Below are 6,512 nucleotides of genomic sequence, written 5' to 3'. Positions count from 1 at the left end.
AAGGGCACATTCAAAGGACAAACTTAAAAAGGGCCTGCAAAATTTATTATCAGCTAAATGCAAAACACAAATGTTAAAATAGGCTTACATATGAACACTCATATTTCATGTATTTCGACTCGAATGGGATCATAATATAATATTGTGGCGAATCTAGGATCAAATCGCAATGAGGTCCTATAAAATTTGTGTAGTACTTTGTGAAAAAAATTTCCTTCAAATATGACTATTTACTTGAAAAATACCCTTGATTTCAAAAACATATGGGATCCTATCTTTAAATTTAGTGGTGTCCTGTAAAATTTTAATAGTAATTAATAATAAGAAATTAAAAAATAGTGGGGTCCTTTGACCCCACACCCATATATGTAAACTCGCCAGTGATAATAATCTGTATGCACACTAAACGACTATCCCTGCTCACATGACAAAGAAAAAGAAATTACAATAACCTGTACAAAAATATCATAGTTAAAACCTACCCTATGAATCAGATTGTTTCGGAATCTGGGATCTGATATAATATCCGGTAGCATCTTTCAAGGCTTGTATAATACTGGGGATTCATAATTTCATATAGATGTTGATTTGGGATTTGTACTAGTTTTCAGGCAGAATCGTTGATGCTGTAAATGCAGGTTCGAGATTCTCATTTACACTTTTTGTTGGTCTCTTGGTTATCGGTTGAGGTATTACATTCTGGTGCGTGTCAGCATGTTGAAGTCTAACATCAAGTTCGGATCCTGGTACTGTCGAATTGAAGGCTGAAGAATCGGGATCTTTTGGACCTTTTTGTGGCCTAGGTTTTGGAACTCCTTTGTCGGTAGTAGCTTTTCTCTGCAAAAATAGGTTTGTCAGTAGGTAAAAAGCAGATAAGGTGAGTACTAGAAATGTTGACCATATTGTACAGAGTACACGTGGTCAGACCTTCAAAATCATTTTTTACACATTTCTCTTTAGTTAAAAGGGGTCTATTTACATATTTTACCCAGTAGACAAACAGAACCCGAACCGACCCATTCATAAGTAAACGGGTTGAAATTACAACCTCAGAATTCAACAAAGGATAGAAGTTTCCTTACCTTTTTACTAGATGTCGGTTTCTCAGTGGGAGAGGATGTAGATGCATCTGCTACAGGTTCAGGAGCTGTAAGATCTCTAAGCGTGCATCACCTTCATCATAATCCTTATAGCTTTTGTCCCACTCTTTCTCTTTTGTCGATCTTTCATCTACATTTAAAAAGTCTGTTGCATAATAATCCGTTGTGATAAGAGCTTTATTTAGAATTATTTAAGCTTAAACATCCAAATAAAGAGAGAATTTTGACAAAGTAAATCCTGCTATTTCATTCACATTGCTAAAAATGACAAGCCCAAAAGTTTACAGAAAACACTTTCTTTAAAAATTTGTGTTAAAATGACAACAATACCCTTCAGTGTGTGACAAGTAAAAGAAATTTACCTCGACACCACCAGTCTATCATCACAAAATCAACGTGTAGAGCAGAATTTTCAAATACGAAAATCAAAAAGTGACCATCCAAATCGCATATCATTTATTCAAGGTGACAATATCTTGTATATTCCAAGATTCAAATTTAACATAAACTCCGTCATCATAAAAACAGACAAAAAAGTGGTAAGAGTCAACACAACCCAACCCAACTTGGCCCGTGCTTAAGTAAGGGCCCGTTACATTTCAGTAATGTTTTGATCTATTACACTGCCCGGACATATTGTCACCTTTATACATTTTTAAATAGATACAGATAGAAAATATACCTGTGATGGAATTTCTTTTAGCTTCTGCTCCATTTGTGGATCGTCAATGAGTAAGGAAATAACATCTTCGGGAGCTAATATGTCACCCTGTATATGTCCACCTGTCATCACAAGTTGCTGAACAGTACTTTTTTGGCTAGCTCTGTGTAAAATCTTTTCTTCTACCGTCTCTTTGCATATTAATCTATACACTGTAACCTGCATTGTGTATAGATCTGGGTCAATTTTAACACTACTTCTATGGGTTGGCTTGACCCAGAACCATCAAAACTCGCTTTAAAGGGACGCGTCAAGTTGACTCGAACACTTTTTTGTTATAATTTTAGATCTTGTATAAATAACTAGTGTGTCAAATAGATTAAAAATCCCAATAATTTACATCCCAAATTGAAATACAATTTGGGATACTTTATAGCCCATTTGACCTTGTTTCCTTTAGCTAATTGTTTAGTTTTTACCCAAGCCATGTTCATACACTAGGGTTGGACTTGCTACTTTAAAGACCTAGAAGGTTTGTGATATGGCTTGAATTATATGTAAATCAAGAGAATACTAACATCTTTAGTTTGACCCAACCGATGAAAGCCCTATCCATTGCTTGTAGATCCAATGTTGGATTCCAATCACTTTCATAAAATATGACTCTGCCTGCATCAGTCAGATTGATCCCGACCCCATCAGCTCTCGTGCTCAGCAAGAAATATCATTCCTACAGGGGAAAAAAAAAAGTAAATGAATAAAAATTTAAAAATTAAATTAACAAAACAATATAGAAGAATGAATTGATGCATGAAAGCGTTTTCCTCACCGTAGTTGGAAATCCTTGACCATGTCCCGACGGTCTGTTATGGTAGAAGATCCGTCTAACCTTAAGTATCTGTACTTCCTATAGTTCATGTAGTCCTGCGTGCAAATATAAGAATAACAATCAAGAAAATAAATCTCGAATACATAAAGGATATTACAAATATATTTTTTTCCCAATTAAAACAGTAACATTTCACTCAATAAGCGTTCAAGAAATTAAAAGTAGATGATAGCTTAAAGTAAACTTAGACAGCACAACATTAATACCTCAACGATATTCAACATCTTGGTCATTTGTGCAAACAAAAGAACACGATGATTTCCTGCACGCAAACGCTTCAACAGTATATCCAGTGTTTGAAGCTTTCCAGAGTCCGAAAAGATAAATTTATGGTCAACACAAGTCAAAGTTGCCAACTTTATCTCTAACACAGATGTACCAAAATGTTAGTAAATAGATGGAATGTTTGAAATTCATACTGTGAGCATCTTTGCAGGACCAAAATTCTGCATAGGAGGACACGAACCGAAGATCTTGTGAGTGAGCTGCAGAGCAGGTTGTACAACAGGTAGTTCTTCATCTATTTCTTGTATCAAACGGTGAGGTGCACCATCTGGTTTTTTGGGTTCATTAAAATCAGACGTGCGTGCAAACCCAAGTAATAATCTCTTAATCCATGGATGATGAAATTCCTCAAGTTTTCTGTAAGCAAAGTCTCTATCTGGACAGTCTGCATCGATCTGCCAATCACATATGAAACATGGTTAATAAAATAACAGGTTATCTGCAGATTAGTTAATAACATATTGATCATAAATTATATATAAAACTTACAGGAGGTGCCCTTATTGGTGGAATGAATGAGAAGGCTGAATGAAGACGACGAACATCAGATGCAAGCCTATCTTCATGTGAAATTACCAAACCCTCAAAAGGAGCATCCGTGGGCCCCGTTGCAAGTCTTCTTTTAAGAATAGTTGATTCTGACTTTGACGGCATCAGTAACATTCTTATTACTGCTCTTACTTTTGCCTCTCCAAAATTATCACACTCAATACCATTTTCTTCAGTTCCCATTATCGAGTCCACAACCTAATCCCATTCACGTGAATCAGATTTCACAATTGAAAACAATAACCTCTCCATTAAAGAAGCGCTTGTTATAAACAATGCTTCGGCTGGTGATAGATCGATCAAATGTGTAAATCCAAATGTAGAGGATCCATGTTCGTCTTGGTTATATATGGATCGATAACGAACCCAAATCAAGAGTGCCAGTAAGATAGAGCTCGTCTAATAGGATCTCTGATGTTCTGGGCAAGTTTAATGAAGTAGCCATCACATCGTAAGTGGGAGGAATCATGTATGTGATGCCGTCCCCAATATCACCTGCAGATTTAGTGAAAACAAGAGCAGGTTGTAAGTGTATATATGACAACAGATAATCAAAACATTAGATAACAAGTGGTTACAAAATGGGTATAGTACAAAGTATTGTCCAGATGTGAAAGCTTCTACCTTTGTGTTAATCAGTTAACTAGAAGTTTGTTAGTCGACTGTTAAAATGTAAAAATTATATGAAGGTTTTCTGCATCTACTGATATTCAACCCATCAGACACATTTCTATTTAGACATGATCAAAACACTAACAGACCATATAATAAGTAAATGGGTTGAAATTACAACCTTACTGTTTCATGCTTGGTTTTCACAGGCGTCCGACGTACATGGATTGGAGCATGTTCGTTTAGCCTTTCGACACTTGCAGCTTTTATATATACACTTTGATCTGGTGCATGAACAACACGATGGAGTGTCTTCAACAAGTGGCGCTCAGTTATCACAAATTTCTGATGTACATAAATCAGAAAGGCAAGCTTTATTTTTTTTAACCTATTAGTGGTGATGTCATGTCAAACCTAAAGACTAGAGGTGGCATTTCCAACCCAGTTTTGTGTGGAACATGTCATTTGAGGTTCACTTTTACTAAAATGGGTGGTCAAATGGATACAAGTCTGAAAAAATATAACTAATACTCAAACAGTTTAAAGGATCTGAACAAGAAAAAAGCCAACGAAGGCAATTGAATCATCTTTTGCAATCATTCATATATATATATATATATATATATATATATATATATATATATATACATATATATACATATATCAATATCAATCAATATCACATATTATAAGATGGAGTAATACCTTATATACTTTACAAAATTCAAAAGGATGGCCAAAACGCGTTAGTTGGCAGGCGTGGCCAAACCCGGTCTATTTAAACTCGCACACTCCGCTGGAAACAAACCAATTTGACTCGACTAAAACTCCCTGACCCGTCTGTTTTGCCACCTCTAGTAAAACAACTGTGTAACACATGCAGCAGAGTAAACAAATATTACCTTCTCCTCCATATCTTGTACACCCTAGAAATGATCATTAGTAGCAGGTCCTGCTTTTTGCACCACCTCTGCAGACTGCTCATTGTCACAACTATCCTCCATATTATCGCACCTCCTACAGTATTCCACATCAAGCTAACTTTAATAATTTTTGAGTAAATAATTATGTGAACCCACACATGTAACTATGTAAAACATTTACCTTGTATTAGGCTTCAATAAGGACTTAGCACGATTCTCAATATCTATAATGGATCTCGCTTCCTCAAATACGTTATCAGGGTCTTGAAATGCCTTAAACAAAACAATGAGGAGACAAATGAATATATTTTAGATATATTGCCCAACATATAATTGCATATATGTATAACATGTAATAAATGATAACTCCAGCATCAAATTTATATTTACAGCATAATTTTAATCTATATAGCTCAGATAATTCATAATAATGTGAATCTTACAACCACTTGAACCTAAAAATCTGATCAAGATATGAAAAAATGTTCAAACTGACTAGAAAGTCAAGTCAGTTGAACTTAACAGTTAGAGCAAAACGTACAAGTAACAAATGATAATTCCAGCGGTATAATTTGTATGTACAACATCTTGTTTATCTATACAGCTCATATAATTCCTAATAATCGAAGATTTACAACCTCCTAAACCTAAAAATCGGAGCAAATTTGAAGAATTCAACTGAATAGAAATTTAACTTATAAAATTAAGCATAAGATGATTGAAAATTTTACCAGTGACATCAAATACTTATGATTCTCTTCGAGAATGTCAGATTTCACCACGTCTTTTGCATCACGAAATGTTTGTGCCATTAGAGAGAGGATAGACTGTTCGTTAAACGGATCGATACGATTTAAGTTTTGTGTTCGATTCATTATTTGCAATTTTACGATGAGATAGAAACCCTAGGGTAAATTGTTTGGGGACGATTTTTGAATGAGGGTTTTAAAACCGAAAGTGAGTTTCAGTTGCACGTGAGTTAGAGGTTGAGGAAGATGGGTAAGTTTGTATATTGTACAAGCAGAGGTCCTTTTATTGTACAAGAGTAGGTGGAGTTTTATATGCGGAGTAGAAATACGAAGTTATTATTGGAGTGTTTTTTTTTTTTTTTTTTAATATTTTACTACTCCGGACCGGCCCGCGCGTTGCGGCGGGGGCTTTCGGACTGTGAATTCATATTTAACGTAGCGTTGTGTATTTACAGAGGGGAACACGGCCCATGTGTTAAGCGCCGTTTTAGATGTCGTTGTGTTAGGTGTTTTTTAATAAGTATCCGTTTCGAACGTAGTTTGTTTTGTTTTGTTCAATAAATTTTTTCGAGTGTAACGGTGTTGTCGGAAAAATTTAACTCGCTGCGAGCAAAAAGATACGGGCTGTCGTTGTGTTTAGCGTTTTTTTAAAAGTGTCCGTTTTGAACGTGGTTAGTTTCGTTTTGTTTATAAAATTATTTCGAGTCTAACGCTGCCGTCGAAAAAATTTAACCCGTGGCGAGC

The 6,512-nt window shown here is 35.3% G+C and overlaps 1 pseudogene; it reads right to left on the bottom strand.

The window, feature by feature from the left end:
* Positions 1-473: 473 nt before the first annotated feature.
* Positions 474-5,017, bottom strand: LOC139876736 (chromatin-remodeling ATPase INO80-like; annotated as a pseudogene).
* Between the last annotated feature and the right edge of the window lie 1,495 nt (positions 5,018-6,512).

Source organism: Rutidosis leptorrhynchoides, chromosome 11, assembly GCF_046630445.1.
Source record: "Rutidosis leptorrhynchoides isolate AG116_Rl617_1_P2 chromosome 11, CSIRO_AGI_Rlap_v1, whole genome shotgun sequence".
NCBI lineage: Eukaryota > Viridiplantae > Streptophyta > Magnoliopsida > Asterales > Asteraceae > Rutidosis > Rutidosis leptorrhynchoides.
This window is presented reverse-complemented; position numbering and strand designations above follow the sequence as displayed.